The sequence below is a fragment of the Sinocyclocheilus grahami genome, unplaced genomic scaffold (assembly GCF_001515645.1).
Source record: "Sinocyclocheilus grahami isolate Dianchi unplaced genomic scaffold, SAMN03320097.WGS_v1.1 scaffold154.1, whole genome shotgun sequence".
Taxonomy (NCBI): Eukaryota; Metazoa; Chordata; class Actinopteri; order Cypriniformes; family Cyprinidae; genus Sinocyclocheilus; species Sinocyclocheilus grahami.
The window spans coordinates 991,479-1,017,073 of record NW_015505333.1 but is presented as its reverse complement, the minus strand read 5'-3'; the positions used below and the strand labels follow the sequence as shown (position 1 = coordinate 1,017,073).

The 25,595-nt window shown below is 36.6% G+C and overlaps 1 long non-coding RNA gene and 1 pseudogene across 1 annotated transcript; one reads left to right on the top strand and one right to left on the bottom strand.

The window, feature by feature from the left end:
• The window catches only part of LOC107592558 (copine-5-like), a 178,539-nt pseudogene that overhangs the window by 76,186 nt on the left and 76,758 nt on the right, over positions 1–25,595 (top strand).
• Positions 10,698–14,224, bottom strand: LOC107592559 (uncharacterized). Its single transcript, XR_001609993.1, has 3 exons — positions 14,058–14,224; positions 11,356–11,359; positions 10,698–10,708 (listed from the first exon to the last, which is right to left on the bottom strand). It is a non-coding gene; the product is annotated as an uncharacterized lncRNA (long non-coding RNA).

Genomic DNA, 25,595 nt, shown 5'->3' with positions numbered 1-25,595 from the left:
GGTTTAAATGTGGAAAGAAAATAAAGCTGTATTTATATGTATGTATATATATATATATATATATATATAACCTGTGTGATAACAGTGCTTTACTCATATGAGCTACTTGTATGAAAAATTTCCTTAATATCTAAATTATTTTAATACAGAATAGTGAAAATGGATGGATCCTCTGCAGTGAATGGGTATGGGGGTAGAGTTGTTGCATTATTCCAAATAAATAGAATGAGATCCACAAATAAATCTCAGAGTTTCACAAACATTAATTCTATTCACAAATAAATAAAATGAGATTTGCATATTCACAAATACATTTTTGTGTCACAAACACAACTTTGCCTGCCATTCATTTGTGAATCGCGTCCTGTGCATTTGTAGATCGCTGCATGCATTTGTGGATCGCTCGCTGTGCATTTGTGGATTTTGAAACATTTCTAGTGTCAAGACGCTGACAATCCACAAATAAGTGGACTTCACCCACTGTCTACTCAAGCCAATCAGATAACAGCTACACTTCGCTGAACATTCATTTGTGGATCATAATCTATTTATATGCAATAATTTAACAATTCTAATGTTTAATTAAAAAAATGGATATGCATTGCAATCCGATAGATAAGACCCCAGCATCCACCTGAGCAAATATCATAATTATTCATTTGATAACTGCTGTTACTTTCTCCACTTCATCAGTCCCAGCGGCAGCATAACAGCTTGTTAATTCATATTCGTGCAATAATGAGACGGACAAAGTTAGCCGATACATGCCATTTTACTCTCTCGTGCGGATACAAGTTGTCAAAAGTTACAGTGCACAAAAACCCCTGAATGAACTGAAATAAAAGCAGAATACAAATGTTCTTCCTCCGTTTTCTGAATTACACAGCAGAGCGAGAGCACATGTTGCACGAGCACATTTCTCCGAACTACACTACCCATAATGCATTTCACTCGGAACTGTTACAGCCGTAGATAGTGATCTTCAGCGTCTCCTGCAACACTGTCATTGATATGACTGCGATAAGCGCGTGAAATCAGCCACACACTCATCACAATGAAAACATCGACCTTAGAAAGAACTTGAACACTGGGATAATCGCCCACTTTGAAATGCACACACAAGAATGCTTATTTAATTTAACCTGTTTCATGATCGTTACTATCAGTGTGTGTCCTCAGAGCGATTGCATATGCTCTAAACTGCGTTTTGCTCCAGCTGTATAAACACAAATGCTAAATGCTGCAGCTAATATGCTTAATATTCGCTCCTGCATACAATGCAGACTGCTAACATGACACTTAGTTTAAACTTGATTATGGTTGGTCATTTTTTTATTCAATTAGGCAGACCATGCAATACACACAGCGATATGGATTAGAAGAGCATTCACTTATCTTAGATGTTGATTTAGCTGTTCTGAAGCAAGCTGCAACTGCTCTGCAAGCACTATTCATATATTTGAATGTTGAGCAGCAAGCTCATTGGCTACCGATACGGGAGAGAACCAATCAGCTGTGCCATGTGATAATGATGTCATTAGGTCAGATTGAGTTAGACCTATCGGACTGCGCCATTTAGAGTTTCATGCCAGAACTCTGTATACAGTATATCTGGAACGAAGACGCTGATACAGGTTTGGAACACATGAGGATGAGTAAATGTTGACCAAATTTTCATTTTTGGGTGAACTATGCCTTTAATGCGCCCCTGCTGAGTAAAGGTTGTTAAAAAGACGTAGTATAGTTTTGAAGACACGAGAGCTTATCAGTATCACCATCCCCGTTCATTGTACGGAAAAGAGCAGCTTGAATATTGTGCTTTAAAATCTCCTTTGGTGTTACATAGAAAATAATTGGGTGAACTATTTCTTTAAATGAAACACTACTGACAAAATCTCTTTAGCTATGAAAGAGCAATAATGTTTTCCTCTGTTGGAAACACAGCTACAAAAAAATAACATGTTGATTTTTCTTAGTGCTTTCGTCCATTGTTTAATGTGACAGTTATTTTTCTATATAAAAGCCTTCAAACTTTGTAGGGGAGATAGAAACAACAGCAGAAGAGGCGGGGGGTTCCTGCACACCTGCAGCAGTGATGATGCCCCCCTATAGATAGTGGACGTCCCTTCTGCTGGCCTTTGGCTGTAAACCGCTGAGACAGTGGTCATGTGACCTGCTCGAGCGTGTCTTGATGAAGACATCACAAGGCGCATTTCCATTACCCTTCAAATTGCGCAAATTGAAATTGCGAATTGAAAATACGCCTAATGGAAACACGTCAATTTCGCAAAAACGCCCATATATCGCAAAAAAGTTTTTACGCTCGCATGAGGTGGTTTCTCGGGCAATGCAAAAAAGGAATAATTTGCAAAACTGCAATGGAAACGGCTTTTTCGCATTTACAGGTCACATGGCATATGTAAAAAGTCATATGATTATTCTTAACCTCCACATCATACGTGGGCGCTCTCCAGTATAAGGGGCTTTCCCTACCATTAATGCTTAGACAATTTACACTGCACACGTCTGCGGTGTAGTGTGGCTCTAATACGGCCACTGAAGCTGATTACGGCCACTCTAGTCAATGCTTGTGTTTATTCCAGCCGCGCCACGCACGTTTCTGAAGCGGCTCACTGTGCAGCTTCTGTAAAGATACACGCATACGCCTCCTTTGAATAAATATAGCCAAAATGCGTCAAAATCCGTTGCCATGACTTATCGCGAGAGGCAAAAGGTTACGGTTTAGTCGCATAACTTTGGTTAATGGAAACTCCGTCATTTCGCAATCATTTTATCGACATTTATAAAATATCGCCAAAGTTTTGCACAAATCAGTAATGGAAACGCGCCTACATACTCTTCTGTCTCTGCTCTACCAATGTATTCATTAACACTTGCAGCAGTGCTCAGGGAGCAAATGCTGAGCTGTTCTCTGTAGTTTAATGAAAGATATGATTTCCATCACCCGCGGCTTCTTGATTGTCCTGCTGCAAAGGTATGATGACAGGCCCGATGTGCCAGAGACTGGACTGTAATGTCCTGTTGCTGCAGTGTGCAGAAGAAGAATAATGATCATCTATGTAATTAGTTCTTTGGGGCTCTTTTTTCCCTTTAACACACTTTTTTCTTGCTCTTTTTCTTCTCTTGTAAGTACCTTTGTGATGAATGGTTGCTTATTGTGCCATTCGTGAGTGTGTTAAGGAGGTCCAATGAGTTTGTTTGTGCTTAGAAGAAAATTGTGTCTGCTGAGAAGCTAAACGCTGTCATTTGCTGGATGTTGTTCTTGTTTTTTTTCTGTTGATTGATGCAGCTGGTGCCTTTTAAATTGCAGTGCTGCTAAATTTTTGAGCAACGAAAGCAGTGAGCAAGATTTTCTGATGATTAGTAATGGTGCTGTACGACCCACGGTGTTAAAACGGTGGTCAGGAACGGCATCATGAAACGTGCAACAATGGGGATCCTGAAAAAATAAAAATAATAAAACGTTAATTTTCTTAATAGAGAAATTGATTTCTCAAGAGAGACCTACCATGAGTGTACAATGAATAATATGTTAACATGAATAGTTTGTGAAGTGCTTAAAATGACTAATTAAACTATTTTTTTCACAACATTTGTAAATGTAAAAAAGAACATTAGGTAATATGTAAACTGAAGATTAATGACATTTAGTAGCATTCAAACGTACATTAACATATAAATGTGTAATCATTGTATAATTTCTGTTAAAATCATTTGTAAATTTTTTAAAAGTGCATGCTCGTATGAATTGAAAAGTTTAAGGACATTTGTAAACGTTAACTAATGATCCGTTAAGCATTATGTAATGTTTGTTAATGATTTATTAATGAAGCTTTTAATCATTGTAAACCATCTGTCAAAATCATTTGAAGATTAAAAAAAAATGCACGAATTGAAAGTTTAATGACATTTGTAAGCATTTCGATTTGCATAAAATAATAGCCCCTTTCACACATAAAGTCTTTTCTGGTAAATTACCGGTAAATTACCATTAAGAGATCATGTGTGAACAGGACCTTTTCAAAAATACTGGTAAACTGATGGAACAAACAAAGGGAAGTTGTAACATTACCAGTAAATTACCGGTATGATGCTGTACGTGAACGCAGAATGAAGATTACCGTATGAGTTCAGAACACACTGACGCAAGACGTCTACTGTGGGCCAATCATAAGATTCTGTTGCAAATTTACTCCGTTTACATTTAGTTTGGTTTGAAGTCGTCTAATACGATGTCTCTGGGCCAAAAGCAGCTGCATGAATGTGAACGTTCGACACAAAAATGAAAACATCAACAAAAACACTGACCACATAAACCCCTCCAACATGTTTACAAACACAACATCATTTCTGGTTAATGATGTCACAGAATTTAACAGTATTTTGAAACTGATGTGTGAATGGAGCTTTACCGGTAAAAAGATGGAACGTCCTTGCCTCTGTGAACAGCATATTTTTGTATTTACCGGTAAAAATTGTTCTGGTAATTTGATGGCAATTTACTGGTATTACTGTGTGAAAGGAACTAATGATCTGTTAATCATTAGATAATGTTTGAAAAGTACATTAGTAAACATAATACTATCTCATAGTTCTATCTATGTAAATATTAACAAATGATCTGTTAAGCATTATATAATGTTTGTTAATGATTTATTAATGAAAGTTATTATAAAGTGTTACCAAGATTTTTCCTTTTCTCTATAATTGACACTCTTTTTTTGTCATTGACCCATGTGTCCGTTTAAAGCATATTGTTTGGTTGACATTTTTCTCCAAATGTTAAAGGGATAGTTCACCCAAAAATGAAAATTCTGTCATTAATTACTCACCCTCATGTCGTTCCAAACACATACGATCTTCGTTCATCTTCGGAACACAAAGTACGATATTTTTGATGAAATCCGAGAGCGTTCTGACCCCGCATAGACAACAACATAACTGAAATGTTTTATGGGGCAAGAAATATATTAAGGACATCGTTAAAATTTTATGAGCTAAAATCTAAATCATCTAAAAATATATTTTATGAGCATTTTAAAAATATGTTAAAGGAATGTAATTTTAATAAGGAGGTGATAATCATGGGAGATTTTAACATTAATTGGGAGGAAAAATCGGCAAGAAAAACTTTAAAACAGATCATTAATGACTTTGATCTTACACAATTGATAAATGGGCCCACTAGAGTAACAAATTCAACAAGAACACAAATAGATTTAATATTTAGTAATAGACCAAAACGAATTGTCAAATCTTTTAATATGCTGACTGGACTATCAGATCATAATTTGATTCTGATAGCCAGGAAGCTAACAAATAAACGTTTCACTCCGTTTGTCCCAGTTAATGAATCTTGGGTGACAATTTTACCATCAGTCCAGGGACTGCAGATGCAAAATAGCCTTCTGGCTAATTCTGGCACATTGTGCATTTATGTATTGTTGATGTGCATTGTCCCTGTTAAATAAACCTGAAATAAATAAATAATAAATAAATAAAATAGTCCATGTAACATCAGTGGTTCAACCGTAATTTTATGAAGCTACGAGAATAGTTTTTTTGCACGAAGAAAACTAAAATAATGACTTTATTCAATGATTTCTTCTCTTTCGGATCAGTCTTTGCCGCCATTCACGAGAGTACCACGATGCATGTGTGTGATGCTGCTGACGCAGGAGCCGGCATTTGAACTAGAACCCGGATGCACCGCGTCTTGTTTACAAGCAGAGGAATGCACAAACATGCGTCATGGTACTGCCGTGAATGGTGGCGGAGAGGGACCTGGAAGAGAAGAAATCATTGAATAAAGTCGTTTTTTTTTGTGCATAAAAAATATTCTTATAGCCTCATATAATTAAGGTGGTAACACTTATGCTATTAAACATTTCAGTTGCATTGCTGTCTATGCAGGGTCAGAAAGCTCTCGGATTTAATCAAAAATACCCTAATTTGTTTTCCGAAAATGAATGAAGGTCTTACGGATTTGGAACGATATGAGGGTGAGTAATTAATGACAGAATTTTCATTTTTGGATGAACTATCCCTTTAAATTTTCTGAAGAATAGTTTTTCTTTCTTTTTTCAAAAAGTGACATCCTGAAAAGTTTTTCTAGTAAAAGCTGTCCTGTTTAGTGGCAACTTTGAGACTTTGCCTGGAGTTGTAACAGTTTGACGTGATTTTTCAATGCTTTACCCTAAAATTTACCCTATTACTAATTGTTTGTCAGCTAAATCTCACGACAGAAGGCTCTCAGGAAGACTTATTTGATTATTTTCTCTATATCCATATGGCAGTCATCTTTCTAACATACAGAAGCGAAGTGATTAAATCTCAAGAGCTGTAAATACATGATGCTAATTTTAGATGTAGAACATGTTCATCTGCTCTAAAACATAACATTCATCTTCCATCTTTAACTCCAAAAAAGAGCTCAGAGAGCTGCAAATATTTAAATATGAGAATAAAAAACAAATCTTCCACTGACTATATCTAACTGTTATTGTACATTGTGTGGATAAATATTAAACCTTTGGTGGTGAGAATTCACAAGGCTTTTTTTTTTTTTTCGGGAAAAGAAGGAATGGATAATCAAGGAAGATGAAACACAGAAGATGAAAGTGTTTTTCCCGCAGCTGTGCCAATGAGTCAGCTTGCCACGGGAGCGTTGCTGCAAGAATAGTTTCATCAAATTATTTATATTGTGCACCGACGCCACTTTATCTCTTTCTGTCACACACTCACCGAAAGGTTACCAAGTGTGTAATTTTTGTTATACTTTAAACTCTTAAACATATATTTAGGAATGCAAAGCAAGCCAACCAGTCACCCCAACCATCGCTCACATTATTCAGCGTAACTCACAGGAGAATTCATTGATGTTTAGGAAAGCTTTTATGGAGAATTCACTGAGGCCGTTGCTGTATTAAGAGGAAACAAGTCTATTTCCATTTTATTATGTGTGTGAAGAGGTGAAAAGGAGTTTGTAACATAAGCCCCTCAATGTGGATTGTCAAAATCCATTTTTTAAATGCATGTCCCATTAAACCTACAAATAACTAAAAGTTTGATTTTAAACAGTATGTATTTTATTTAATATTTTTAAACATAGATATGAAATTATACATTTACTAATAAATGTCTATTTCAAATAAATGTTGTACCTTTGAGCTTTCTATTCATCAAAGAATCCTGAAAAAGTTCTGTTGGCTCACGCTATAGTCACTGCTACACACAATCGGGTGCAAATTAAAAAGATTATGACATGATTCCTCGTTAAAAAAGATATTTCTTTACAGAGAGAACACCAAGACAACAACTATAAAGATGACCATTATGATGAATATGATTGCTTTATTTGCATGACCAATATTTTTACATTCTTATTGCTAGAGCATTTGCAGTGTTGTCAATCAGCAGCAGAACTGCGAATGCGAAATGCGTGATAAACTGATTCCTCAAAGCTGGGCGTATTCATTCATTAAGTCAAACCCAATTAAATGCTACTTCACAGCCCCCATTCGGATACTACAGACTCATGCTAGAAGTGACACGCTTCAAAATAGAAAGAAAAATGAGTCGGTGTATGAAAGTGAACGAGAACGAGTCATTCCCTTGAAAGAACGCATACTAAATATTACTAATTGTAACAGCCTGCTAAGTTCTAAACCAAACTTAAAACCACTCTGCAAATTAAAGTAGTAAGTGTACAACGTACATCGGACTATAAAAAGATGTCTTTCGAAAGGTATTTTTTTCTTAATTTTGACCCTGGCATTAACCTTTGTGTCACGTCTTCAGCAAAAACAGTTTTTGGGAGCTTTTCAGTCCCAGATTTTCTATATTTGGTGGGCGCCAACATTGCTGATACATACCCCTCAGCGTCTGACCAGTCTCACCCCTGTGTGTGTGTAAATAGAGCGTGGGTTGGATGTCCTGGTGAGCTGTGAAGATATTTCCTTTGCCGCTTGGCTCTTTGGAGAACAGAATTTCTCAGCAGCCTAATTCAACAGCAACTCATTAATCCCAGCGTCTGAACGATGCCACTGCAGCTCTGAGACCTGCTGCCTCCATTATAGATGACTGCACAAAAACCTACTCTGCTAATTGGAAAAGTAAACTTCTTTCTTTTGAGCTTCATTAGGAGATCAATCACATAAGTGACATCAGTGATTCTCAACCAGTACTTGTAACCAAGGGGGTGCTTGAACAGCTTCACATATTTTTCTTCTGAAGTCCTTATATGTTAACAGAAATCTGCTTTCGCTGTCATGATTTTAAATAGTCTTAGACTTAGTCTAGTCCAGAATTTAATAGGCTGATTTCCTGGAGGAAGACTAGAGCTACTTCAGGACTATATTGAGGCTTAAATTAAAGCTACCAGGAGGCAGGTTTCAGATTAACATTGTGTTTCCAGTCTTTATATATGAAAATTATTGGTAGATATGAACAAAGAATCATTTGGAAATAATTCTGCACTGTTAATCATTTTGATATTTAAAAAAAAAATCACAAAACCCTAACCTTTCATTGAAGTAAAATGGAAGGGACGGGAAATCTCATTATGAAAGAAATGTTTTTCTCTAATACACATTGGCCACAATTAATGGATCCCTTTTATTCAATACTTTTTGCAACCTCTTTTTGCCAATTTAACAGCTCTGAGTTTTCTCATATAATGCCTGATGAGTTTGGAGAACAGCTGACAAGAGATCAGAGACCATTCCTTAATCTAGAATCACTCCAGATCCTTCAGGTTCCAAGCTCCATGATGGTGTTTCTCCTCTTCAGGTCACCCCACTCATAGGGAACTGGGACAGCCATGGCAGACACTTGGTTTTGTGCTCAGTGACCCATTTTTGTGTTGATTTTGATGGTTCTTTTGAATCACTGATGTGTTGGAAAATCCAACCACGGCACTGTTGCTGTTTGATAGAATCCATGATATGAACAAGATGTCCAGCAGAAAAGAAGGCCCACAACATTGAATATCCAGCAGTATATTTAACCGTGGGCATGGAGTAATTTATTTCACTGTGTGTATCAAATCCACCTTGAGTGTTTCCTTTAAACAAAGCTATTTTTTTGTTTCATCTGACCATAGAAGGCAGTCTCGTTAGAAGTTCCAGTCGTGTCTTAGTTTGTTTTAGGATGAGAGCAGAGGATTTTTTTTTAAACCCTCCCAAAAAACTTGTGGTGATGTAGGTACTATTTGATTATTATTATTTATTTATTTTTAAATTTTTTGACTCAACTATTTTCTGCAATTATACAGCTGTGATCCTTGAAGAGTCTTTTGCCACTCAAACTCTCCTCCTCACGTTGCACACAGACAATATACTATTTGTAACATTTCCTGTTGACTGGAACTCCTTAATTATTGTCCTAATGGTGGAAATGGAAATGTTCAATGCTTCAGCTCTTTTTTTTTGACTATCTAATTTGTGCTGTTTTCTTGACTTCATATTTTGCAAAGCTCAACAATAAATATGTTTATTTATATTCGTGGCCTAATGGTTAGAGAGTCGGACTCATAACCCAAAGGTTGCGGGTTGCGGTTCGTACCGGCAGGGATTGTGGATAACCCAGGAAACTGCCCCTTAGAGTTTTGTTTGAGTAGGGGCTGAATGTGATTTATGGGTTAATGAAAAGTAAGAGTCCACAATAAAGAAAAGGAAAATTAAAAAGAGCCTACTGTGTCATATTTGAAATAATTTCTGAGGCTCTAAATCATAAACATGACCAACTTTGCTCATAAACATGTAACATGTTGTACACAACCTTCTACAATCTTATGTCATCTGATTGATTTTTTAAAAACTTTTTTAGCAGGGAACTTTCATGAGTCTTTTTGCTGTGAAATCTTTGCTGATAAATAAATATACAAATGTATTTATTTATTTATTTTTTACAAAAAGCGTTAAAATGTGAGTATCAAATATGATACATCAGACCTTTGAGAAACATTTATGTGTACATCTGTCAATCATCATTATATTGCATTGCATTATATGTTCTGCTACAGAGCTCTGATCATAATTCAAGTTTTGACAGTGTAACATTAAGCATTAGTATTTCAAATGAGTTAAACCTGTATCCTGTCTTCTGAGTAACATTGAGAATATCACTATATATTGTTGCAACACCGCAACACCGCAAAGCAACTTTACAGCAAATTAAGTTTCTACAATATTTAGTGGTAGCTTTATCAGTGGTGACTGTCAGTTTATGTACATATGGCAGAAATGTATCTATCTATAATCTTATCTATCTATCCAACTATGGGCTATAACTGTATTTCAGGCTTTACAGGATTAAAACATGTGCATAGTTCTTAGAAATGATGTGCACTTTTTATTTATGTTGATTTTATATGGTATAAAAATGGTCAGAAATGTTTCCATTTGACGACTTTTTAAAAACATTCATAAATATGATTTAAGATTTGGGGAGCTGCATCAAATTAAATGTTACGATTACTGTAAAACTAACCTTCTAGTCATAAAAATCTAATTCTCTGATATTTTAAGAGACTTAATGAATTTGATTTCGTTTTTTTCCCACCACAATGCAGAAAAAAAGCTGTTTTAGCTGTTATTTAAGTGAGGAGGATTGGGTACATAACAGAAAAAAGTATGGAAACACCTGCAACCCATCAGTAAGTCACGATGAGCTCTCTGTGTGAGTGCTCACCATACCATTTACTGAACACATTTAGTCTGTAAATAAATGTGACGATGATCTTCAGTCAGTAGGTAGACAACGCCTGACACAATTGTTTAACCTTACAATCTGCTGTGAATGCAGGTTAATAGGCTAATGCGTTCTGAAAAGACAGACAGTCATCACTGCTCAATGGCCGTCAATAGAAATGACATCTCATTAAATGTACTGGCTAATCCAATCATGTCAGCATGAGTGTGCATCGATGAAAATTATTCCGCAGATACCGGTGAAATTAGGTGCTCATAAACAGGTTTCCTTTTGGGCCTCAAGGAACATGGTGTATGATAATCACCTTTTCCGGTTGCCCTTCTGATTGGATGTCTCGCTACTTTTGTCACGCCCTCTTCCATGTAACTATTGTATCCAGAATAATGCAGAGGTCAAGTCATGCTGACTTAATTGCTTCAGGCTGCATTTATAGTTGGAATCATGGGTCGATAATCTGCATGACACTATTTGTGTGGGAAGTACCACTCAGTGAACCACTTTCCTGTTGTCCATTGTGTTTGTACCCACACAAATATGCTTGTTTTGCACAGGTACGCAAGAGCGACTTTCCAAAATGCATCACGGTAGTCTTTTTTGGATATCGCTGTGAGTAAATGTTACTGTGCTCTTTTATCATTTTTGGGAACATTAGTGTCCAACTCAAAGGGGCTGCAGTACCTGCTGTTCAGAGATTCATCCATCTTTAAATCCATAAATTTATAACAGCCGTTTCCAGACCTCTGCTGTTTCTTTTTGCCGTTTCCACGAATGATGTATCACCTACTCCTGCGAGTTTGAAAAAGCTGCTCTCGAGCCTTTCAGATGGATGCAGGCCTGCTGTGTAGATGTACAACCACCAGGGTGCCGTGTGCTAAGATGTCAAGGCCCTCAGCCTGAAGACTGCAGAAGTCTTCCTTAAAGCTCAGATTACAGCTGATAACTTCACCGCATAACTGCCAACAGAAGTAGCCTTCGGCGTTTTTCGCTATGTGGCGAGCTAGCCAACAGAGCAGGCGCAGCACAACATTAGAAACCCATTACTGTGACTTATTGCACGTTTTAATGCCTTGAGAGGCTGTAGTCGCTGCTGTGAAGTACCAAGTGAAAGAAGACAGCTGCTCAGACAACAATGCTCAAGACTTTCTGCAGTGAGAAAGTGCAAATGCAATGCCTGAAGAGCTTTTATAAAACAGCCAGTTGGGTTAGTGACAAACATGCTAATTTTTTTCTCCTGAATTGATTCATTTATACAAAACTATATTAAAATGCACTTTATTAATGTAATTATTGGAAGACACCTATGATGTTCTACGATGAACATGCTTATAATTTCTGAGTTAATTTTGCTATTTTTCAGGCATAAAGTACAAAATGTCAGTGTGGTACAGCTGTCCTGATATTATAATGAAGAAAAAGCCTCATTAAAACAATGCAATTGAGAAGAAAACCTTTTTAAGTAGTTTAGTGTAATATTGTATTATTTCTTTAAAAAAATGACATGATAGATAGGACTCCTGAAGACCGTCATACATGTGTGTCAAAGTCAGTAAGTCTCTTAAACTATCAGGTAATTTTAATTTATGACAACACAGGCTCAGATCATCTTGTAAAATGTCTGCCCAAAAACATAATATTAATGATTTTTGTTGTTTATTATTTGTTGCGAATATATACAGGATCTGTGTATTTATGTATTTCAAGTTTTTGGGAAGTCGCACCGCATGACATTTGATGTGTGTGTGTGTGTGTGTGTGTGTGTGTGTGTGTGTGTGTGTGTGTGTGTGTGTGTATATATATATATATATATATGGACCAAAATCCCTGAGGAATGTTTCCAGCATTTCGTTGAATCCGTGCCATAAAGGATTAAGGCAGTTCTGAAGGCGAAAATGGGGTCCATCCCGGTACTGGTAAGGTGTACTGACCCCCTTTTCGCCTTCAAAACTGCCTTAATTCTTTATGGCACAGATTCAACAAGGTGCTGGAAACATGTGGCAATATGGATATGGATCCATATCAGCTTTTGCACCCTGCCTGCAAATTAGGAGGTAATGGGGGAAATGATATAAAAGAGAGGCAAAACGGAAGTCTGGGAGTGAGCGGAAGGGAACAGATGTGACGAGAACGGTACATGCAGGCAAGTGTGGCTAAGTGTGTCGGATTATTTGCTTGTGCAGACCGGGTGTGAACGCCAAAACCTCAGAGAAAATTGGTTGTGCATTGGTCACCGGTTGCAATGTCATTCCAGACTGGTTCGCCTGCCACAGGTATTTCAGTTTCTTTTCCTCTGGGAAAAACCCGCCGAAGCTCCAACACTCCTTTCCCTGCCTTGTATAGGCTATTGATTGGCCGCTCAGACGCTGCCTGTGCACGAAGACTCGCCCACACAAACAACGCACACACCTAACGGGATTAAGGCTAGGGGAATTATTTCCTCTTTTTGTTTTTGGTTGTCGTTGTTGTTGGGTGTGAAGAACTGAAACTTTGAACTTTAAGAGTGAATTCCCAAGAGTGAATTTAAAGGAAAACTGATTCATTTTTTGTGTGTTTTTGTGAACAGAGGACTCTGCCGTTTTATTCTCAATGTACTTGTTGATCTTGTCTAGATTTAATTGAACAAGTGGAAAAGCATGTGGAAAGCCTCTTTCTCAATGAATTAATGCTTTGTTTTTTTATTATACAAATGCAGTGAAAAAGAAGAAAACTTTGTAAGATTTGTGTTTCCTTCCATTCATTTTCTTCTGATGTTTTTTTTGGTGCATATAATTAAATAATAGTCGGCTGACTTAAAAAGAAACGGTTTTGGGAAGGGTGTTATTTAATCGATTTGTATTTTTCTTGTGTGTTAGTGTGCAGGTGGCAATTTATGTATCGGTGGGTTTTTTTTAGCTTTACCGGGAATTGATAGAATAAAAAAAAAAAACTCTTTTGACTTGGCAAATATTTTGGGATTCTTTGCCTTGTCTGGCGCCCGAACAATTTAATTACTTACCTTAAATCCTGCAATTTAATTTTGGTGGGCCACCACCGTTACAAACATTCCTCAGGGATTTTGGTCCATATTGACATGAGAGCATCACACAGTTGCTGCAGATTTGTCAGAAGCACATCCAAGATGCAAATCTCCCATTCCAACACATCCCAGAGTTGCTCCATTGGATTGAGATTTGGTGACTGTGGGGGACTGTACTGTGAATTCAATGTCATTCAAATGTCAGTTTGAGACGATTTTGTGCTTTGAGCCAAGAAATCTTGTGATGGCAATGTCACAAAGTGTGCCAAGAAAATACTCTCCGCACCATCACATCACCAGCAGCCTGAACTGCCCTTACGAAAAAGAGGTTTATTCAAGTGTGCTATTAATATACTTCTTTTAAACTAAAAATAAAAGCAAGTATACTTTCAGTCTACATTTTATGCACTTCTCAGAAATACACTTAAAATGACATTTAAGTATACTTGACTTATACTTAGAAAAAGTCTAAATATATTTGAGCTATTCTTGTGCTTCGGGAATCCATGTTTTCATTGTTATACTGTAGGGGGCGCTATTGCACACCTTCTGTACATAATTTCCAAAACACAAGCGAAGAAGAAACCGAAACAACAGCTGCTTCCACATGTAATCTAACTTGATCATCAGAAATAAAACCGCATCAAAACTGTGTAACGTTATGGAATAAAATATCGACCCATGAAGAGGTAATGACTGTCAAGCTTTGGGGTGTAGATCGACTCCATCTACGTTTTGATTATCACTCTAAATCCAATTCATATTCTTTTTTCAGCTTTTTGTTCAAAATGTTGTTTCTTTCTTTCTTTCATTTTTAATCTATGAAATCTACCCACATTCAAGTGTTTATAAAAAAAGAATTCATGACGCTGTACAAACTAAAAACATAGATGTAAACTAGTTGTGTACTCACAGTTTACTACTGTTATACTTAAAGTATACTTAAAAGTATACTTTTATATACTAGAAAGTGGACCAATTTAGTCTGAAGGAATATTGAAATAGTACACTTACAAGTACACTCTTAAAAATAAAGGGGCTTCACGACATAGAAGAACCTTTTTGTCTTAATGGTTCCATAAAGAACCTTTAATATCTGAAGAACCTTTCTGTTTCACAAAAGGTTCTTTGTGGCGAAAGAAGGTTCTTCAGATTATAAAAAGGTAAGAAAGAGATGGTTCTTTAAAGAACCTTTGACTGAATGGTTCTTTGTGGAACCAAAAATGGTTCTTCTATGGCATCGTGAAGCACCTTTATTTTTAAGAGTCTATACTACTAGTACACCAATATTTGTATACTTACTACATAAAGTATACTTAAAAATATACGTGAACTTTACTTAAGTATACTTAATAAAATAAACTTGAAGTATACTTCTTTTTGAAGGGTGTTGATACAAGGCAGGATGTGTCCATGCTTTCATGTTGTTTATGCCAAATTCTGACCCTACCATCTGGATTTCACAACAGAAATCGAAACTTGTCAGACCAGGCAACCTTTTTTCAGTCTTCTATTTTCCGGTTTTGGTGAGGTCGTGCAAATTGTAGGTTCGGTTTCCTGTTCTTAGCTGACAGGAGTGGCACCTGGTGTGGTCTTCTGCTGCTGTAGCCCATCTGCTTCAAGATTCGACGTGGTGTGCATTCAGAGATGCTCTTCTGCAAACCTTGGTTGTAACGCGTGGTTATTTGAGTTACTGTTGCTTTTCTATCAGCTCAAACCATTCTGGCAGTTCTCCTCTGACCTCTGGCATCAACAAAGTTTTTTTTTTTGTTTTGTTTTGTTGTTGTTGTTTTTCCACAGAACTGCTGCTCACTGGATATTTTCTCTTTTTCGGGCCATTCTCTGTAAAGCCTAGAGATGGTTGCATATGAAAATCCCAGTAGATCAGCAGTTTCTGAAATACTTAGACGCACCCGTCTGGCACCAACAACCGTGCCACATTTAGAGTCTCTTAAATCTTAAAAGCTTTTTTCCCCATTCTGATGCTCAGTTTGAACTTCAGCTGATCAACTGAACCATGTGTACATGCCTGAATGCATGCAGTTACTGTCATGTGATTGGCTGATTAGATATTTGCAAATTAAAGCAAAAGGAGCCCCTACCAAGTATTGAGTACATATACAGTAAATGAACATACTTTCCAGAAGGCCAACAATTCACTAAAAATGTTTTTTTTATTGGTCTTCTGAAGTATTCTAATTTGTTGAGTGTGCATTGATTTTATTTAATACACGAGTTTAACAATTTGAGTTGAATTACTGAAATAAATGAACTTTTCCACAACATTCTAATTTATTGAGATGCACCTGTATATATATTGAAGTTTATAATAAACTTTTGTTGTAAATTGTGTCATCTCATAACAAGTTTTCTAAAACCATGAAATCAACCTAGATATAGAGATTACATTTCTAAGAGTTTGGCACATGCATTTTATATTGGATTTTCCTTTTTCTTCATCTTGGGCACTTTTACAGTGTTAGCCATTGACCCAGTTGTTTTTCACAACTTTTATGAAGTTTAGGCAGTATCTCACTGCCGCTTCTCAATTTTTTCCTGCTGGTAATTATTATCAGTAAATACAAGAGTGCAACCATCTAACTGTCTTCACTACACCATCAACTGCCATATTCTACATTACACCATATGTATATCGAGTAAAAAGCTGATGAAAAGCTCAGATAACAACGGGAATCTCAAATGATCTCTTTGTGCATCGCCTGAAGAAAGTTTGAGTGCTCGCACCCCCACACAAATCTCCCCAGTTCCCAAGGCAAATATGAGATGAATATGTAAAGTGCCGCCTCCATTATTAAATTTCTCCTTTTGTTAGTTTTCTCTCTGTTGGGTTTGTAATTATGAGCGCTAGTTGCTGCAGAGAACAAAAGCAGTAAAGCAGAGAGCCATGATCCAGTCAGTGAATGAACACTCTGGGGTTTCGAGGAAATACAGAAGTCCACATGCGTTTGATTAGAACTCGGTCCAAGTCCCATAGTGGAGCTTAGTGAATATATAAATCAAGCTCAGATTTTAATATGGATGGGGTGTAGATTATTGTATGAGATTTTGACGGTATGATAACCTTAAGCAAAAATATCACGGTTTCACGGTATCACGTCTTCAGCATCTCTGGCCTGTGATAACGGGCGTTTACAGACTTCATATTTTCACATAAATGACATTGGAAAACGATTGCATTGCAAGTTTGTGCAAGTTCAGAACAGAGACGAGTTGCAATAAGACAAAAAACGGCCGGTTGCCAATCGCGTAAGTTCTAGGGGAAGCTCCTTAAGTTCGGCCGTCCTACACACACGTGACTGACTGCTTGCTCGCACTAACAGGAGGAGGAGGGTCGTGTTACTCTCTACACTGCACTCAACCTGAGGGATTCTTACACTTTCAGTCTTTGAGAAGACATGAACAACAGCGCATACCGCAGGAACGGTATAACGGAAAATATTAGCGGTTTTGAAACCGTGAACATTTTCAAATCACGGTATACCTTGAAACCGGTAATCGGCCCATGCCTAATGGTGTGCACAAAGCATCTCAGCCATTCTGGGTCTCAGGAGCTTTATGTGCAAAGCCCAAGCCACATGTTGACTTTGCAATGAATGATGTATTTTATTAATGCATGTGTACTCAACTTACAGGTTACTTAAAGGGATAGTTCACCCAAAAATGAAAATTCTGTCATCATTTACTCACCCTCAAGTAATTTCAAACCTGTATGAATGTCTTTGTTCTGCAGAACACAAAGGAAGATATTCTGAAGAATGTGGGAAACAGAGCAGTTCTGGGGCACCATTGACTTCCATAGTATTTTTTTCTCCTACTATGGAAGTCAATGGTGCCCCAAAACAGCCTGGTTACAAACTTTCTTCAAAATATCTCTCTTTCTGTTGGGCAGAACAAAGAAATGTATACTGGTTTGGAACTACTTGAGGGTGAGTAAATGATGATAGAATTTTCATTTTTGGGTGAACTATCCCTTTAATGGTAACACACCCTGAAGTAATGATAGATTTATACTCACGAGCAGAAATAAATCTAGAGTTCCAAAAAGATCCAAGAGCTACTGGAGATGATCAGCGTGTATGGATAAATGCAGACCGATGCTAGAATTTGTAACTAAATACAAACTGCCCTTTGGGTTAAAAAAAGCAGTCAAAGACACCTCTGGCATTTTAGAGCATGACTTATTAATATGAACAGATTGTGGAAAACTAGCTTCACACACAGAAGGGCTCACCGTGTCTTGCCATGTATCATGCAATCATTTGTCATGCCTTGTGAATGGTATCAATGTCAGCTAATGTTAACACCACATACAAATGAAGTGCTTTCAGCTACAAATAAACCTTGAATAAAGGAATTAAACTTTGATGTGGCTTCGTTATATGTTTGGAAAACTTTAATTGGGCAAACACAGTTAAACTGGCTTGTATTATCTGTTCATCCCTTATTTAGACTCTAGGTGGCATAATTATAGAATAATATCTGCATTCAGAACCGCACTGCTGCACAGATTGACTTCTCGGCTCTTGAAAGATATTTTCGGCATTTCAAACACATGTTATTTAAAGTTTTATTTATTGATTTATTGTGTTCAGTAAACATCGGCCTGTTTTAAGGGAAATAATGTATCAAGGTCCAAATCTGGACCCCAAATTGGTTCCACCTGGATCATTTTGGAATAATAAACTTCTCAAAAACAAAAAAAAAAGAATGTGCGCACATGAGTGTATATACAGTATAGAAATAAATATATAATATATAGAAATAATAGGGTAATAAAATAGAAATATATAGAATATATAGAAATACAACAAAATTACATAATTATATTTTTTAAATATATTTGTATAATATTCTTTAATGTAATTATTAATAATTATATAATGTGTGTATAGTATGTCATTATTGATGATAAAATATATAACTATAACATTAATATATATTTATATATTTGATTTATTTTATACAATACATTATATACATTATATATATATATATATATATATATATACACACACACACAAATAATTATTTATATATATTTTAAAATATATTTATTTTATATATTTTGTTTATTTATAATATATATTTTATATTCTTTTAGGGGATTTCCCATGGATCTTTTTGGCTCAGTAAATGAGAAAGCACTGCCACATTATGGATGTTTTGTCAGTCTCTGTCAAATGGTTAGTTCAGTTGAGTAGTAATCATGATACTTTACGCCATTTGTGATTTAAGTGCTCAGTTTGGAAACAGCGTGTGAAAACCTTTCACATTAAAAATACAACCTTTAGCTCGCTGGAGGGTGTCAACACGAAAGACTGTTTGTTTCTCTAGACAAGACTTTGTAACTGTACAGCAATATAAACTAGGACTCCTGTTGTTCCAGGGGGACGTAAAGACGAGTAATGAACCAATTAGCAAACACTGGAGTGTGAGCAAGCACTGGTGGGATCTCAGTCCAAACAGAGAAGATGAAATGGCATTCTCTTACTTATACAGCCTTATACCAACCAAATAAAACACAATGCAGTCTGCACACTTGACACAGCATGTCTTGACAGAAGGTTGCTGAAGTTGTTGGGATGTTACAGAGTTTTGTCAAAAAAAATGCACATTAAATCATGGAGGTATTGGAGACTGGTGTATTCTTCAGCTTGTGCCGATATTGTCAATCTCTCTTAAACTAAAAACTATGAAATTATACAACTGATAATGAAAATCTATATATAAATGAAACGCAACAATTTTATACAATACATTTATATAATGGGTCTGTGCAATGCATGGTGATATGAATAAATGTTAATGTATGATTTTTAATACTTCTAGAACTGTTTTGGGTCGACACATGATGTCCAATGTAAAATCTGTTGGGAGATATGATTTGTTTGAGACGGTTCATCTAGATGATTCACTGACACAAACTTGCAAAAAAATGATTCACTGAATCATTTGAATCATCACTCCTTTTTCCTGAAACATTCTTTCAGCTGTGTCATTTTTTAAGGAATAAATATTTAGTTAAATATTGCTTTTTAATGCTTATAAACTAGGATGCAGTATAGTTTTAGTGTTTATTTCACCCAAAGATGTAAATTAGTCCACATATTACTCACCCTCAAATCATCCTAGGTGTATATGACTTTCTTCTTTCAGACAAATCCAGTCGGAGTTATATTAAAAAATGTCTTTGATCTTTCAAGCTGTTTAATGCCACTCAGCGGGTGTTGCATGCATCAGTCCAAAAGAAGTTAAATAAAAAGTGCCCACTCATAAAAAAAGTGTCTCACACGGCTCAGGGGGTGAACAATGGCCTCCTGTAGTGAATCGATGCGTTTTTGTACGAAAAATATCCATATTCAAAACGTAATAATCACTTTAATGTAGCTTGCGCCAACAGTCCTACACGGAAGCAGCTCCGGGCGGATGACGTATGAGGTCGAAGTTGCGCATGGCGCCGGTGAGTCTCGTGAAAACCAAAGTGCAACTTCGACCTCATACGTCATCCGCCCGAAACTGCTTCCTTGTAGGACTGTTGGTGCAAGCTACATTAAAGTGATTATTACGTTTTAAATATGGATATTTTTCTTACAAAAACGCATCAATTCACTACAGGAGGCCATTGTTCACCCCCTGGAGCCGTGTGAGATACTTTTTTTATGGATGGGCGCTTGTTATTTAACTTCCTTTGGACTGATGCATGCAACACCCGCTGAGTGGCATTAAACAGCTTGAAAGATCAAAGACAATTTTTTATATAACTCTGACTGGATTCATCTGAAAGAAGAAAGTCATACACACCTAGGATGACTTGAGGGTGAATAATTACTAACCCTTTAAGGGTTAATTTTTGTGAACTACTATACCAAGTTTGATGCTGCCATCCTAGTTGATGTCCTTGTTGTTTCTGAGCCAAATAAGCACTTTTGTTACCTGAATCATATAATCTGATCATTGTATATTTTAAAAGATACTGCCCCCTTATAATATAGCTTTAATGAAGTTACTGCCGTTACTTTCTGTTACCTTGGAAGTGTAGCTGACTAATTTTTCAAATAATAGTTTTATTGTAGTATGTGAAATTCCAAAGGGTTGTAGCTAATGCAAATTTGTGTAGTATGGTGTTGTCAGTGGTTAAGGTTTTGGACTGGTAACTACATGTTCTTCCAGGAAATTTTACCTGTAATACAGCCATTGTGCCTTTCCATGGTGACACTGTGTGAAAGCAGATATAATTGGACTGGCTCAACCTCATTCAGCAAGTCTGATGTTGTTGTAACAAGCTTGATTAAATTTGTTTTGAGAAACCAGTTGTTTTGGTGAATTATTACTTTATTTCTTCTTCCACTGGCACAGCACATACTAGGCATCGAGATAAAAGCAGGCTGTCCATCTGGTGACGATGTAACTTTGTTTTATGGAGATGTTGTCCTAGAGAGCAGGATGTTTGCCGACAGTAGTCATGTGGAGCCATTATGGTTTTCAGCTAGAGAAAAACATGTCTAGCAAAATGGTTTTCAGTTGTGAACACATGGCTAAAGCGCTAACACAGACTGCACGCATCTGTCTCTATTGCGAATGAAGAATCCTGAAGGAGAAATTAGCCATATGGGCAACATCAGTGCTAATGAAACTGTTTATGCATTTCAGGGACTGTGTTTGTGATTTCTAATGGGAGGCTGAGAGAAGTGTCCAGAATCTGAATGTAGGGATGGGCAGATGATGGATCTTTTAAAGCCCAATTCCACAACCCCCTTCTGCGTTCTGTAGTCTGCATGGAGTGACATTTATTCACAGGCCATAAATTTTACAAGTGCGCCTACAAATATCACAGGACTAGCAATTATCTTAGAAAATTATGGCAATCCTGATATTAAAGAAAAATAGTATCATCATGCTTTATAAAGTATAAAAAGTTATTCCTTAGTTCCCTGTGCCAATGATAAACAATTGTGCTCAAGATAAATTAAAACAAAATAAATAATTGGTTTAAAAAGTATTTTATTTCTTTATTTCTTAGACTTCAGTTGTGTGTGTGTGTGTATGTGTTATTTATTATTTATATTTTATATAATAACAAAAATATTTAATATATTCTAATAGAATAACACACACACACACAGGTTTGTTTTTATGGTTTATGGGGACTCTCCATAGGCGTAATGGTTTTTATACTGTACAAACCGTATTTCTATTGCCCTACACCAACCCTACCCCTAAACCTACCCATCACAGGAAACTTTCTGCATTTTTAGATTTTCAAAAAAACTCATTCTGAATTATTATAAGCCTTTTGAATTACGGGGACACTGAAAATGTCCTCATAAATCATCTTCTCGTTGTAATACCTATGTCATACCCATGTTATTATACAAATTTGTGTCCCACATAAACACATAAACATGCACACACACACACACACACACACACACACACACACATATATATATATATATATATATATATATATATATATATATATATATATATATATACACAGTATATAAACTTTAACAAATATATTTATATATATATATTTGTGCCTTAACATATTTAGTGTAAACATCTTTCATCATTATTTTCAAAATACCTTTTACATTAACAGTATTTTTAAACATTTTTTACTACAATACTATAAATATCATGTATTATTGTTTCATAATTAATATTACACCAAATGACATTTTACATCCTGATCTAACCTTGTCATAAATAGGTCAAATTATCTGAACAATATATCTCTATGATATTTCCTCCTCATGGTGTTTTTACTTCAGTTTTACTTCATTACTGCTGTTGTGTAATCACTGAGTTTAACATCTGATGGTTTGATGGCATCTTTATTGTCTATTTCAGGGGCATACCGGGGAAGAACTGCGGCACTATCATCTTATCTGCTGAGGAACTGGGGAACTGCAGGGTGAGTCTGTCAGGGTACAGTGTGTCTTTAGAAGGGCACATAGTGTTGCATTCGCTGTTTTCTCTCTTAAAAGACAGGCAGAAAAAAAATTAAGCAGATGCCTGCAATTTACTCTGTGACCTTCAATTAAAAACACTTGTTCTCATTAAAGCTCAGAGTGCTGCTGTGCAGACAGAAAACAGCTTTCAAGTTGATGAATTCATCCATGTGATACAAAAATTAGTGACTATTGTCTTGACTGTGGGGGTCTTTAAAATAGAAAAATACGATTTTATTTAAAAAGTCGTGAAGGCATGTGAGCATTTGTCAACATAGAGCACGATAAACTGCAGGGGAAAGAAACCAATCGATGATTTATTATACAAAAGGCCCTTCAGGTCTGTGTGATGAATCCTGTCAAAGAGGAATGTGCAAATGAAGTCCACATCATCATTAAAGCATTTTTATGCAGTGCAGTATTATAAAGCTAAATGGCATTACAGTGTACATTAACACAAGCAGTTTTACACAGTTAAAAGCAAACTTTGTTTTACTTCTCAGCTGTCAGTGAACCTCATGGAAGTGTCACATATTCATTGGCTGTCTTCATTGGTTACTTTTTAGTAACAGTTTACAATAAGGCCCCATTTGTTAATGTTAGTTAATGCATTAAAGGGTTAGTTCACCCAAAAATCTAAATTAGGCTGCGTTTTACTCACCCCCGAGGCATCCTAGGTGCATATGACTTTCTTCTTTCAGACGAATCCCATCGGAGTTATATAAAAAATTGTCTTTGATCTTTCAAGCTGTTTAATGCCACTCAGCGGGGGTTGCATTGCATCAGTCCAAAGGAACTTAAATAAAAATCGCCCATCCATAAAAAAAAGTGTCTCACACGGCTCCAGGGGGTGAACAAAGGCCTTCTGTAGTGAATCGATGTGTTTTTGTAAGAAACATATCCATATTAAAAACGTAATAATCACTTTAATCTAGCTTGCACTCACTGTTGTAAACAGAAGCAGCTCCGGGGGAATGACGTATGAGGTCGGCTTTTTTCATTTTTGGGTGAACTAACACTTTAACGAATTTTATTTAACTTTTGTTTGGTAATGTAACTATATTTCCTAATGTATTGACTGTAGCCTTTTGTTAATATATGACATTTACTAAAGAAGATCAGAAAATGTTACTTGCTTATGTGCATGTCACGTGACTGACTTCAGAGAACCATGAACATACGAATGTGTTGTAAAATTATTGAAATATTAACCTAAACTTCAAGAGAAGATTTTACGTCAAAGGACAAAAAAGTTAGGGAATCTCTGTTTTATAGTTATAAATTCACTTCATCTTGAGATTTTAGACACTATGACATGGTGTCAACCAGATAAAGTGTATTTCACCTCCATTATAACATATGCATTTGACGGGGAAGTGTCTAGTGATATGACTGCGGGTTCATTGTGAAGTGTTTGTGACACTAAAGCGTTCCGCATCATGTGCACTGCGGTCTTGTTAGGACTGTGACTGGACAATGCTCCTGTGAAGCACCTTAATTACAATTTCAAAAGGATTTTCTACAGCTCTCTGGATCAATGGTAGAGTTCATTTGTAGATCGTTTTGCTCTGCTGCCTGTATTTTACACACCAAAAGCTTTAATTTGAGCTCAAGGTAACATGAATCCAATGGAGAAGACTCTTGTTACACGTCTGTCCCAGATCCCTCCTCTGTGCTCTAAATCCCATATTTGCTAAGATAGCACTCTTCAGCTCAATAAAGGCTTTTCCTGTCCTCATTAAAGTGTGAAAAAGTATAATAATGGAGCTTTTAATTTTTACACACCTTCTGAGAACATACATTTGAAATACTAATAGAAAGGGCTCATAAAAACAATTTTTGCCCTATGGTTTCATAACTCTGTCCAATTGTACAAATGGGTTTATTGTTAAAAACCTTCATTGAGTCCTAATGTAATGTGCAGAGACAGCTCTGAGAAAGCTATGCATAGTTTGATTTCCTAAAATGTGTATCTGTTGTATTAAATCAGTATGTATATGGGGATTCTACATTCATTAAAGGGGTCATATGATGCTTTTTTAAAGATCATTATTTTGTGTATTTGATGTAACAGAATATGTTGACATGCTTTAATGTTCAAAAAACACATTCTTTTTCAAATACTGTACATTATTGTAGGTCCTCTATGCCCCGCCTTTCTCAAATGCTTCGTTTTCAACAAAGCCCCCTCCTTTGACAAGCGCAGTCAAAGCAACTGAACAGCATTAATTAGGAAAATAGTGTCAATAATGCAAAATGACAATAGTAAACACTAATTTTTCAGTTAAAGACAGTTCATTATTGAATTCAGTGATGTCAACATCCAGCTCAGTTTAAATAATATCTTTGCAATCATGTCAACGATAACGCTGGAAATGAAGTTGAAAAAAGCTGATCTGCCTTACGCCACGGGGCATCGTAAGCGTCCAGTGCTCGAACTGGACAGAGCAGATTAAGCCTTTCTTGGCCTACTTCCTGGTACGGAGGAGGACAGAATGCCTGAAGTACTATGGGCCCTGGTGAAGAAGTGGGCACCTTAGGGACATACCCGGCCCTCGGGTAAAGGAATGCCCTAACGAAGCCTGGAGCAAATTCCAGGCACGAAACAGAAAGTGCCGTAAGATCCCCCGATCCTTTTTAGTAAGGAAATAGTGAGGAGAAAGATGGTCTTGAGCCTGAGCAACTTGACCGAAACTTCTTCTATGGGTTCTGCCGTACCGTTGCCGGGCGGCAGCTGGGAATTTCGCTCATCGGAGCTCACTGAGCCCTGAAGTACCGAGGTGGCACCCCCCCATCCTTCTTCGGAAACGATGAAATAACGGCTGTAGAACCCGGACGCTCTCGAGAGAGAGGAGGAACACGTTCTATGG